This window comes from Ascaphus truei, chromosome 1 (assembly GCF_040206685.1).
Source record: "Ascaphus truei isolate aAscTru1 chromosome 1, aAscTru1.hap1, whole genome shotgun sequence".
NCBI classification, from domain to species: domain Eukaryota; kingdom Metazoa; phylum Chordata; class Amphibia; order Anura; family Ascaphidae; genus Ascaphus; species Ascaphus truei.
Genome location: NC_134483.1, coordinates 96,484,297 through 96,498,483, shown reverse-complemented (window position 1 = coordinate 96,498,483; position 14,187 = coordinate 96,484,297). Strand labels below are relative to the sequence as shown.

The window sequence follows — 14,187 nt, the reverse complement described above, 5'->3', positions numbered from 1 at the left end:
TCTCCTTTCCTCCAACCTAAAGGGATGCCCCCGAGTCCTTTGTACTGCCCTTGGGATGAATAGTTAAATTGAAAGCTCCTTGTACTGTTCCCGAATATATTTGTATATAGTTATCATATCCCCTCTTAGACGCCTCTTTTCTAATGTAAATAAATCTAATTTAGCTAGCCTCTCCTCATAAAATAGATTGTCCATTCCCTTTATTAATTTGGTGGTTCTTCTCTGCACTCTCTAGTTCCATAATGTCTTTTCTAAGGAGTGGTGCCCAAAATTGTACTCCATATTCAAGGTGTGGTCTAATGCTTTGTAAAGGGGCATAATTATGTTTACTTACCTTCCATCAATTGCCTGTTTAATGCAAGATAAGATCTTGTTTGCTTTTGCAAACCAAGGGATTTTCCAGTCGTCCAGTGGACTGCTGTCCTTGCTCCTCATGGAGGAAGATTCAGATTGCGGACTACAGACGTGGATGTACCGGGTGGCGGTGATATTGTTTCACAAATTGCCCATTTTACTTACACCTTCCTTTGTGAGTGCAACCTTTTCCTTTCCAAATAAATGTACTTTTTTACGCTATGGGGCATGCGGTCTCTCTTCTCTTTTGCCTCCAGGTCTAAAATCGGATGTGGCTCATCCTACTGAGAGCAGCCTTGGACCCCTCTGACTGGAATTTACTAAACCAATACCTTTGGACTTCACTTAAGGACTGGTTTTATATCTTCCTTTCATTTATATCACTTGGCACTAGCATATATTTGTATTTTTGTTATTAATCATTCACAGATTTATTGTTGTTAATATTTTATTAGTTATATAAACAGCACTTCAGTATATATATATACAGTGTTCGACAAACCTATACATTTGCTCGCCCCGGGCGAGTGGATTTAACCCCCGGGCGAGTAAATATTGGCCCAAGCAGCACACGTTTGGTACTAGGTGGCGAGTAGATTTTTTTGTGTGGCGAGTAGATTTTTTGGTGATTTGTCAACCACTATATATATATATATATATATATATATATATATATATATATATATATATATATATATATATATATATATATATATATTCAAAAAGCGGGGGAAAAAATGGGGGGAGGGGAGGGAAAGAAAAACCTTGCATCTACTTATGCAAAATTCACGCCACCATAAGCCAAAGGAAATATATTATTTACTTTACATAAGTAAGGTTTGGCGGTGCTCACGGGTTGTAAGTAATATGAGTGAAAAGAGAAAAAAGTAACCCGTATGGGAGCACTCAGGTATGCAATTGATATATTTAGTTTATTTATTTTGACACAGTGCAAAAAAGGATGGATAAACAGTACAAGATTAAAAACACTTAAAAAAGAGACTTGGACCCCTGTCACGGGTGCTACCCTTAAACACAAATGAACAACACTAGTGAACAATTCAAATTGTCAACCCTAAACATGAAAGGGATGGTGACTCAAAAGACACTAGGGTAAATAAAAGTAAATCACAGCAGGTTAATGGGTTCTCAGGCACCTATACAAGGCTAAGTAATACACACTACACACCGAAAAATAGACTGATCAAAATATTAATGACAGTCTCAGAGCGTCCCACATCTACATGAGCATACAGTGTATATAACCAATCCCAGCGGAGTGAGTATGTCACTTGTAGGAACAGGTGGTTAGATGGATTGAAATCCCTAGATGTATAGAGCAATTAAGTGTGTAAATAGCATATATAGGAAAATGCCTGATGAACGCCTATTGAATAACCAGGTGTTTGATGTCAGTATCCCTAATGAAAAAAATGAATGAAATGTCACAGTCCAAAAAGATAAATTGCACAAGTTCAGGGTAGCATAGTTACGTGAACCATGGGTCAGGGGTCCTGTCTAGCACCCCCACTCCTAGTCAAAGTCTCTGGACGAAACGCGTGGTGAGGAGTAAAGTATTCAGCAGTACAACTGAATGCGGGACAAAACCATGCCAGGACCCAAGATGCAAAACCTGCGCAATGCTCTACACAGCGGACACAATACAAATACCACACAAGAATCGGGAATACAAAATCAGAGGAGGGTTCACCTGTTCCTCCAGCAATGTCGTGTACCTCATCATGTGCATGAAATGCCCAGGGGGCTGCTACTACATAGGTGAGACAGGACAGGGGCTAAACAAGAGAATGAACCTGCATCGCCACAGCATCACACGCGGAACAAGAGACAGTCCTGTTGGCGAACATTTCTCTGACTCTGGCCATAAGATGAACGATCTGAGGGTTGCCATACTCAAAGGTAATCTTAAAACCCCGAAAGAGAGACGGTTGCATGAATACAAATTTATGCAACTGTTCGGGACACTTAGCAGTGGCCTAAACAGAGATCGAAATTTTATGAGTCATTACTGACAGTAGCGAACTCTCTTCCCATGAGCGCTAAAGGCCATGTCTGTACATACTGTGCTATATGTATGCACACACAGCTGTCTCTCACACATACTAATACTCCTTATTTCTCCATCCATATACACCAATAGGGACCACATAGTATCCACACACACTTTTAGTTGTGCTACAAACTCTCACATTTCCACACCCACACTCCACACACACCTTGTGTAGAGCACTGTTTATACTGTGGGCTCTCCATTCATTTTTATTCACACTGATACACATACACACTCTTTCTTCACTTGCTTTCAGTTACCCTTTGACCCCTCTAGCCATAAAACACATCCACACCGGGGGAAGGACAAGCACAGATAACATTCCAAGAGACACTGTTTTCAAGTTATCCTTGCTTCATTCATTGTAACATCGCCGGAAGAAGAGATCAGTGTATCTCGATAGCTCGCACAAATAAAAGCATTTCGTTAGCCACAGAACGGTATCATCTATTTATTTTTTGATTATATATATATATATATATATATATATATATATATATATATATATATATATATATATATATATATATATATATATATATGAAAAAATGAATAGACAATACTGTTCTGTGGCTAACGAAATGCTTTTATTTGTGCGAGCTTTCGAGATACACTGATACAATTGTTCATTGTAACACCGCCGGAAGAAGAGATCAGTGTATCTCGAAAGCTTGCACAAATAAAAGCATTTTGTTAGCCACAGAACAGTATCGTCTATTCATGTTTGATTATTAAGCTCAGCTAACACGGTACAGAGACCTCTTCACACGCACAAACACACAATTTTTTAATTATTATTTATTTTAGGTTATGGTGGGTGAAAAAGGCAACAAAAAACCTCCACCGTTAGCATATAGCCAATAAAGAATATCACTTATAAGCACATTTACATGTCTTAGACAGGTCTGCAACCCTGCCTTTTAACCATTATTACCTAGCATACAGTACTCCCACTGCAGCAGGGGATTCTGGGAAATAGCATGCAAATGAGCACACAGTGCGACATTTTGCTTCAAAACCATTAAACATGGTTCCCTGAGAGATATATGTACAAGCATACCCCGCATTAACGTACGCAATGGGACCGGAGCATGTATGTAAAGCGAAAATGTACTTAAAGTGAAGAACTACCTTTTTCCACTTATTGATGCATGTACTGTACTGCAATCGTCATATACGTGCATAACTGATGTAAATAACGCATGTGTAACAGGCTCTATTAGTCTCCCCGCTTGCACACAGCTTCGGTACAGGTAGGGAGCCGGTATTGCTTTTCAGGACGTGCTGACTGGTGCATGCGCGAGCTGCCATTTGCCTATTGGGCGACATGTACTTACTCGCGAGTGTACTTAAGTGAGTGTCCTTAAAGCGGGGTATATATATATATATATATATATATATATATATATATATATATATATATATATATATATATATATATATATATATCATACGCCTGTAATATATATTATCTTTAACTGTGCATGCAATGTCTTGAATATAATGTATACCCTGTTCCCTTATGTAACTGTATTTGTAACCATATATTATTTGTCATCTTAACTCTATGCCCACAATATACTTAAAAACAAGAGGTAACTCTCAATGTATTATTTCCTGGTAGAATTTTTTTTATTAATATTATAAAAGGTTTTATCTTCACTTGAGAAAGACCCCACAGTTGGTTGAAACATTCTGTTTAATGATTGAATAAATTCTTCTTTTGACAAATTCCGCAGCGCCCTGGAACATCTATTTTTCATATAGTTCTTGGAGGGTTTTTTAGACAGGTACCCCCTGGACCAGGAGCACCGGTAACTGTAAGTATATTTTGTTTTTCTAATGGTGTGCAGCATTATATCTTCTATGCATTACTTCCTGGTAAAACATTTTATAATATAAATAAAAAAATGACGCACGCACGCGCACATATAATCAAAAAATAAATAGATGATACCGTTCTGTGGCTAACGAAAGGCTTTTATTTGTGCGAGCTTTAAAGATACACTGATCTCTTCTTCCGGCGATGTTACAATGAATGAAGCAAGCAAAAGGTATACTTAAAAACAGTGTCTCTTGGAATGTTATCTGTGCTTGTCCTTCCCCCGGTGTGGATGTGTTTTATGGCTAGAGGTGTCAAAAGGTTCCTGAAAGCAAGTGATGTAAGAGTGTGTGTGTGTGTGTGTATCTGTGTGAATATAAATGAATGGAGAGCACACAGTATATACAGTGCTTTACAAAAGGTGTGTGTGGAGTGGGAGTGGATATAAATGGTGTGGGTAGGTGTGGAAATGTGAGAGATTGTAGCACAACTAAAAGTGTGTGTGGATACTATGTGGTCCCTATTGGTGTATAGGGATGGAAAAACAAGGAGTATGAGTATGTGTAAGAGACAGCTGTGTGTGCATACATGTAGCACATTACTGTATGTACAGACATGGCCTTTAGCGCTCATGGGAAGAGAGTCCACTTGTGTCAGTAATGACTCATAAAATTTCTATCTCTGTTTAGGCCACCGCTAAGTGTCCCGAACACTTGCATAACAGTTGCACTGTTCGGGGCACTTAGCGGTGTGGTGGACTCAATGAATGTTTGGACACTAGTACTTTGGTGTAATCCCCAGCTTTGCTATCATTGACTCTGCTTTCCCCATTCCTCTGTCTTACCAGTTTGTTTTCCCTCTCTCTCCCCCCCCCCCCCACCCGTCACAGTTCTTTCTTTTCCTATTCCCTCTCCTTTCCCCTTCCTCTATTCCCCTTTCCCCATCTTTTTCCCATCTTTGTCCTACCCCCTCCCCCCCTCCTTCCCCCCCTCTCCTTCCCCCCCTTCCCTTTCCCTTTTCCTTCCCTCCCCTTTTTCTCTTTCTTACCTTTCTTTCCCTTCCACCTCCCCCCTCTTTCCCGTCCCTATTTCTTCCCATAATTTTTATGTATTTTCTTCCCTTCTCCACTTCTTTTTTTAGTCCTACAATATATAGAGTTTTTATAGAGTTTTAGCCTTGACGTCTACATTTTGATTGAGTCAATCACATTGAAATCATATGGGTAAAAAATATCCCCCCTTTTTCATCATAGTTGGGGTATAAGAATTTATATTATTGCTATTTGAATAAGCATTTTTTATATGCTTCCTGATTATTGATTTGGTCATTTCTCCTCTATATACATTATTATATATGTATATATTTCACTGTATATTTAATGGAGTTGAATTGTGAATTTATTTTTATGGAATGATGAGTGACCTGGGTTATGTGTATTAATATATACATATGGACATATATTTATTATTTAATATATAATTTTTAATGTGATTTTGTGATTGTAAAATATTATAATTGATGGTCCTTTATTGTTTGTGTATTGTGTATGTATGTGGGACATGATTTTATGTGTCCATTTGCATGCACGAGCACACACATGTTAAGTATTTTTATTGTTGTGTGTTGTAATCATTATTATTATAATTTGTTATTATTTATCATTCATAATCTTACATTTCTATTTTTGTTTGTGATCTAGTTTCGTTTATATGATATATGATTTTTATTATCAAATACCTGCGGTTTATATGCCTATTAATATATTGTATTTTGTGCAGCATTGGTTTTTTCATATACAGGGATGGTTACGGGCGTTTCCATTGGCTAATCACCGGTGTCTTAGCTTTTCTGTATAGGCACTGACGATTGGCCCCTGGTCGCTCCTTAACCACTCCCCTCTATGTAGGTGTGCCTATAAAAACAGAGCCCTCCACCATGCTGATATTCCCTTTGAAAAAGTCACTGTTGTGACGAAACGCGTCAGGGTACGTCACCACGACACTACGTCATCACGCAGTGTGCGCTTTACGGTCAGAGAGCGCATGGAGCTGATCTGTTATTCTGACAACTCTAAATCGCATTATAAGCAAACAGACAGTGTTTTCAATCATCCAAATTGCTGGAGGTGAACCGGATGGGATATCGATCAACTGATGTGTTCCAGGACGGTGTTGCCCTGTTGGTGGTGATTATATCACAAACTGCTTTTAATTCTTGTACTTTTGTGAGTGTCCTTAATCCCCTTGTCCTCTTTTTTTAACATTAAATTTACTTTTTTACACTATGGGACGTGCGCTCTCTGTTCTTCTCTTTCTATAGATTTCTGCTGGAATTGGTTATTCCTTCTGAGAGCAGCCGTGGATCCCTGGCTATCATCTTGTTCCCTATTTGAATTTTTTCTGGACTTGTACTAAGGGTTGGACTTTCTACATTTTTGTTTTTCTTTCTTTGTTTGTTATATATGTAATCACTATTATTGGTGTCACGGTGAGATTATGGCAGGCTGTATAAGTCACACATACAGTAAATATATTTAACAGTTGATATATATTTATAACTGGGTCTGAACTGGGACGAGACTTAGATATGATAACATATAATTAATTCCTTGATAAAGGTGAACACACAAAATGTACAAATAACAGCAAAATATAGACACTTACTTAAAGATTAGGACAGAAAGCCATCAGGATTACAGACTGGGCCATTTCTTCCATATTTCAGCTGACATCACAGCAATACAGGCAGGTCATGATGCACATGAAGGACATGAACAACCATGGATAAGGGCTTGACCACAGATTATATACCTTTTGTGGCCCTATCCTTAACCTTAAGAACAGGTGATTGGTTTTCAATTACCTCCAGCCGCTCACTAGCCTGGGAACACATTTTAATTCATGCCCCCCTGCTTGTTGGAACATTCGCAGTAGAGCTCTGGGGTCTCATTTCTGAAGCCACATTTGCATCAGGAATGCCAGCCGGTCTATCCATTTGGAGTTCTGGCAGGAAAACCTTTGTTGAAAGGTGTGAAGTGGGACACTTAATGACTGCTCTTGTTTGAGCCTCCTCCCCTCTTAGGTAAACATGGAGGGTGACAAAACCCTTTGAACAATACTTAAGTCCTAGACATTGGGTCGCCTCTAGGGCCATCTGCTATCCTGGTATGCAAAAGAATTTCCTCTGGGTCTATGTCCATACCTTGGGACACAGTATTAAACATAAAACATAAACGTATTCAAATATCCGGTTCCGTTGGGTCTAGCAAGTCCAAACTTCCCAGTTCTCATTGCCAGAACTGGGACACCATATGGTCCAAAAAGCGACGTGCTACGACCTTTAGAACCGGAGATAAACAAATGTACATTAAATAATTTTTCACTTTAATACAAAAATCTCCGCTAAAAGAAATCTCAGCTTTTCACTAAATCCCCATTGAAAACAACGGGCTCCGCCGCCATGGGTTTCAATGGAGCAACTCCGCCATTGTAGTCAATGGAGTTTCCTACCATAGACTTTCAATGGGGAACCGCCGCCATTGAAGTCTATGAGAAAATCCACAAATCTTTAGTCGTCCATACTCCGTCTGGTTGGTCTGAGGGGGCTGGAAATGGGCATGCATTAAAACTGGAACCTTGGCTACATGTCACCTAAATCCCATCCCTCTGGGCATTCCCGAACCGGAGATATGGACTTACACATTTCAACATTTTACACTTAGTCATTTTTTCACAATACGGCTTTTCCCCCATTAGAATCAATGGTAAAAGTCCCGAACTTTCAAGGGGGTCCATACTCCGTCGGGTTGGTCCAAGAGGGTCAAGGATGGTTCAGCAGTGATGCCGGAGCAGTGACTACAGATACCCCAAACCTTGATCCTCTGGTCCCTCCGGAACCGGAGATATGGATTCCTAAATTACAGCATTTCACACTTAGTCATTTTTCGGAGCTGTTTCTGCCGCCGCCATTGAAGCCTATGGCGTGACCCGCTCTTCTCGGTTCGACCCTTATCGGGGGTCCAGGATTCGGGGACCCGGTTGTGGTCGAGTGAAGGGAAGCCTAGGAACTAGGGGCAAAAATAATTTTATTTCTAGGTGCTCTAAAACTGTTTATTCCCACGCCAATTAACGTTGAACTTGACTCAAGTGATTTTAACTCTTTTAAAGGACATTGTATCCGCTTTGCGGTTTGCGGTCTGAACGGCAGCCAACTTGTTCTTCGAACGTTACCTCGAGGAATCTCCATTGAAGTCAATGGGCCCATTGACTTTCAATGGGAAACTGCCGCTCTCCCTCTCGGACGCCACCTGCTGGTCTTTACAGGAAACAGGACTAAAACAGCACAATTCTCTATTGAAATGCATTGAGCCCTAATGGCGGCCTATGGGAACCTGCAAAATGGTGCCTGAAAAGGCGGGAAAGTTACACAAAGGGCTATAATCACTATACCACTATTAACCCTTGAGCTCCCGGATGGATCCCAGTGTGTGTGTGATGCAGACACTGATTAACAATAAAACATGGGGGAACAGGGAATATACATTTTCAGGTTATGACAAGGGTTAAATCACACGTCTGGGCCTCAGCCCAGTTAACCCCTTGTCTCCCTGGTGAGGTTAGAGGGTGGCCAATTGGGGTGTAACCCTTTTAATCCCGGGCCAAATCCTCTCCATCGTCACAATTGGCACGTTAGATATATATATATATATATATATAGACATGCAAATGAACATACAGTAATATTTACAGTTGCTATATAAAGATATATACATATATATATATGGTTTTTTTTAGATTGATATATCATTGTTTATATATATATATTTTTTTTTCAATTATTATTTTTATATTGTTTTAATCACCTTGTTTCACTAGTGGCGCTACTGCATTTTTTCTTTGTATATATATACATATACACACACACATATAATCACACACACACACACCACCTTGCTGCCACCACTGCTCCGGGACACAACTCCTTCCCCCCCCGCCCCCGCGCGGGCAGGGAAGCAGCTACGGTGATCGGGTCAGAAGTGGGACACATCACACGCAAAACCCCTGCACATCCCGCGCGGGCAGAGAGGCAGCCACGGTGACACATACACACCCTCTCACCACTCCCCCTCCCCACCCCCGGCGGCGCAAGCCCCCTCCATCAGGGAGGCAGGCACAAGGATCGGGGCAGAAGGGAGGCACAAGGATCGGGGCAGAAGGGGGACACATCACCCGCTCCCCCCACCCCCCCCTCCCCAGCGGCGCAAGCCCCCTCCATCTCCCGCAGGCTGACAGCCACAGGGATCGGGGATCGGGCAGGTCTGCTACCCCGCCTTTCCCCATTATCACCCAGCATACAGCACTTCCACTGCAGCAAGGGATTCTGGGAAATTACATGCAAATGAGCACACAGTGTCACTTTTTGCCTCAATAACCATTTTTAACATGGTTCCCTATAGGCTTAAGCTTGCTGCATGTTCACAGCTTTGAGCACAGCCAGGGTTAAGGTGCATACCCAGAAAACCACCCACAGACAGCTTTTTTTTTGTTTTGAAAATTCTTTTATTATGCAGCGAATCTTTACAACAAGATTATAACAGTACATAAATCATTTTCCAAACGAAAAAAACCGCGACGTAAACAACGGCGCAGTGCATATCCCACACAACTCACATACTTTTTTTTTTAATGGTTTCCCCAAAAGTAAAAAAAAACTGTGACGAACACGGCGGTGCAGTGCATTTATACATATGCACCGCACCACAGACATGACATATCATACAAACATTATCTCTAACTTTATTGCACAGAAAAACTTCTGGGGCGGGGGAGTAAGGGGGGTGGGGAGGGGGGTGTTTAGTCCTCCTCCTCAGGACCGTCGAAGATGGAATAGTCCTTGAGCAGGCTGTGGAGCAGCCTGTGACAGTCCTGTACCGACATCTTCCTCTTCCCCCTGGTCAAACGTTCCCTGGCGAATAGTAAAACGTCTTTGAAACAGCACATTAGACGCCAACCGGCTTCGATTGCGTCATCTGTGTGTTCCTGTGAAAAGTCCGTGGAACACCGAGTAGTACGTGACGCACTTCCTCGGTATACAATCCTTTAAGTCAGTGTCAAGCGCGCGCAGCAAGGCCTGCGCAAAGGGGCAGTTCCAGAAGAGGTGTATGATGCTTACCTCCACTGGGTTGCACCTGGGGCAGTGCCTCACGAGGCTGAGTTTGCTCTGGTACTTGTCCACATTCACCGGGAGTCCCCCGTGTATGGCCTGCCAAGCAATGACTTTGTGTTTGTTCATTAGTCTTTTCGATGCCACATTCCTCCACACCGTTCCAAAGGTGTTGGGGTGGAGACCTGGGACCGATTCCATGATGTCTTTAGCCCTGATCATTTTGTAGATATAAATGCACTGCACCGCCGTGTTCGTCACAGTTTTTTTTACTTTTGGGGAAACATTAATAAAAATGTATGTGAGTTGTGTGGGATATGCACTGCGCCGTTGTTAACGTCGCGGTTTTTTTTTTCGTTTGGAAAATGATTTATGTACTGTTATAATCTTGTTGTAAAGATTCGCTGCATAATAAAAGAATTTTCAAAACAAAAAGCTGTCTATCGCTTCTCGGCCTTTTGGCTAAGATCAAGTGTAGGGTCTGTCCTGTGAAGGATAGTCCCGTCGTGACTGCACTTGGTCCTCTGGTCATGGCCGGGAAGGGCGGATATGTAGCCCGGGCTATTTTATCACGGCACCCCAGGAGTAGTTAACCTGGTGGAGTCAAGTGTTCCCACACGCACTTCGACTTTTGCACGGATAATTTGCACACCCCTACATTTTTCTGCACTGGCACCCCTTATTGCCTTCCGCTGAGGGGTTCGCCACTATTATTTTACCCGCCAGGCTTCCGGGTCTGGCGTGCACTTGTGCACATTTTGTTGTTTCGTCTGAGCACTTCCTGCACTGCATCACACAGCGCACTGGAGCACTCGCACCATGGATTGTTTTTTTATTTTTGGGTTATCAGTCACCTAATTTTCTTCGGAGAATGCAAGACTGTGTGCTGGTCGGTGGTCGCCATTCCCTCGGGAGAAGACTGCAGTGGGCGAGTAGGCGCGAGCTGAAAGCCCTAAAGACCTGGAACCTCCTGCTGCGCCTACTGCACAGGGAGGGGATAGGATAGACGTCGGATTCTTCGGATGACGTCGGTGAAACATCAGAACTTTTCCTGGCCCTCGTGGCTGAAGAGGACTGACCATGTCATGGACTTGCAGCTCTCCGGAGCCTATAGTCACAAGTTTTGCGCACCTGGTCTCACTTGACCATGAGCTCGGTTTTTAGAGGTGAAATCACTTTTTCACCACCCGGGCTACAAAAAAAAAAAAAAAGCTGTCTGTGGGTGGCCTTTTGGCTAAGATCAAGAGGATGGAGGTCGCCATGGAGCCCGCCGGGACAACCTTGCACAAGGAGAAGAAGAAGACGAAGAAGGAGAAGCACATGGCACCCCCAGAGACGGTCCCCAGCAGCCAGGAGACGGACGGAGGAGGCCCAGCAGCAACCAGCTCCAGCGGCTCAGGCGACGTTGCCACCCCCAGCGGCCTCACCCCCACTGCCAGCATCAGCAGCGGCGGCCCCAGCTCCAACCCTGGAGCTGGCAGCAGCAGCAACAGGAGGATCCCCCGCCTGGAACCCTGGATGAGGCAGAGGGTGGTGATGCAGCTGAAGGAGATCGATGGACAGCGCCCTCTATTGGACGCTGAGACCTTTGCCAAGGAGCTGGTGAGCAAAGCAGGCTTTACTCCGGACGAGATCCTAAGCATCCAGGACCTCAGTGGTGGCCTGTTTTTTGTCACCTTCACCACGGTGGGAGCCTGCAGGAGGTACTGGGAGGCTTTCCAGACCCTGAAACAGGAGGTCCCCTTCTCGCATTTCTACGTGAACTGCCCTATCCAGAGGGACGAGAAGAAGATCACTGTGACGGTGAGGAACCCCCATATCCCTGGAAAGGATATCGCTACCTTTCTGCGGCGCTCTTACACCGTGGTGAGGGAGCCAAGCAGGATCAAAGACAAGTTGGGGTACTGGGTGGGAAAGTGGAGCATGGTCGTTCGCTTGTGGCCAGATTCAGAAGCGACGGACCGGCTGCACCACCTCCCTCCCAGTTTTTCACTCGCGGGCAGCCCAGGGAGGATCTTTTACCCTGACCAGCCCCAGACCTGCGGTAATTGCGGGAACCTGGGGCATCAGTGAAAACAGTGCACCCTGAAAGCCTGCAACTGCAAAAACACTGGCCACAAAACAAAGGATTGTCCCCGCCAGAAAACCTGCGACTTGTGCGGAGAGACAACCCACATGTTCCGGGACTGCCAGCTGAGGGTCAGGAGCTACGCAGAGGCCGCGGCGAAAGGCGCGACACCGGGCGCTCCCCTGACAGCAACCCAGAAGGCACCCAAGAAGCCCCCTGCAAACCAACCCGTAAAGGCAAAAGGTGGTAAGTATCAGGAGCAAGGGCAAAAGGAGGCCACCCAAGCAGCGCCTGCTGCGGCTCCTGAACCCGCTGCCCCTTCAGTAGCAGCCCCACCCACCCCTTTCCACCCCCACCCCTGCAGCAACACTCCCTCCCACACCCACTGCTGTTGCAACCCCCACCCCCCCTTCCCACCCAAACTCCCCCCTCCACCCCTTGCCCCCTCCTCCCAACCCCCCACTGCAGCTCCCCCCACCCTCCATGAGGCTGCAGCCCCTCCCCCTGTAACACCTGTCCCCAGCCCCGAGGCTGTTGCACCCCCTCCCCCCTTCCCCCCTTGCTGCAGATGCCGCCCCCAGAGCCCGGACCGGAATGGAGAAGCAGGGAATAAAGAGGAGAGACCCTGAGACGGAAAGCCCGCACCAGGGGCTGGAGCAGAAGAGGGCCCAAATGCAAATCGGCGACTCACCCACTTCCAGCGACGCTGACAGCGACCTTGAAAGCGACCTGGAGGAGGAGGGGGGGGGAAGCGGAGATGCAGGAGGCAGCCATTGCAGAAGAGCAGGCGGCCATTTTAGAACAGCCACCTAGCGAGACACAGGTGACCATGGAAGAGCTCATAAGAGAGGGGCGAGAGGCAGCAGAGACCCTCCTCCTCAATGACAACCTTGGGCAAACCATGTATCTGCTGGCCCAGCTGTGCGAGGAGATCAGCAGGACCACCCACGCCAGCGAGGATGGTAACTAGTATCACTGCATGTCCATCTAACCCTTTATTCCCAAACTAATGGCGTCTTTTAACATTTTCTCCATTAACGTAAGGAGCATAGGAGAGCGGATGAGACGTGCCAGAGTACTAACATTCCTTTCTTTACAGAAATGTGATGTGTATATGCTACAGGAATGTGCCTTACCTTTTTCTCGGTCCTACAGGCACCTGAGCGGGCAGTGGTCTCATGGCCCCTCCTACTGGTCTGGGGGGAACGGGTGCAGGAACGCGGGTGTAGCCATTTTGATCCGGGGGGGATGTTTCACTGTTGATTCTGTCCATGAACTCGTCTGCGGCAGACTACTGGTCGTAGACGGATCGTGGGCAGGGGACCCGATTTGGCTCATCAATGTGTACGCCGCACCCCGGAGAAATGAGCGCTTGGAACTTTTCCAGCACCTTCGCCCTTGGCTCGCAACCTCCAGGGCAGTGGTGATGTGTGGGGATTTCAACTTCACGATTGAGGTGGGGGGGCGCGTGCCCCCCAGCAAATCAAAGATAGATGTGACGTCCAGGCTACTCACGGCGATGATTTGGGAGGCATCCCTGAAGGACGTGGTGGGATCTATGGGAGCAGGCGCCGCAAACTACTCTTGGTGCCACCCAAATGGTTCCGTGCGTTCTCGGATTGACTTCCTGTTCACCACCAAGCAGGTACAGCACAGACAGCACTCCATGGTCGCAGTACATTTCTCTGACCACAGAGCCATTCATCTCCA

The 14,187-nt window shown here is 45.0% G+C and overlaps 1 protein-coding gene across 1 annotated transcript in view; it reads right to left on the bottom strand.

Moving 5' to 3' along the window:
• Nucleotides 1-14,187, bottom strand: part of ATG10 (autophagy related 10) — a 245,121-nt gene that overhangs the window by 215,622 nt on the left and 15,312 nt on the right. The window lies entirely within an intron of this gene.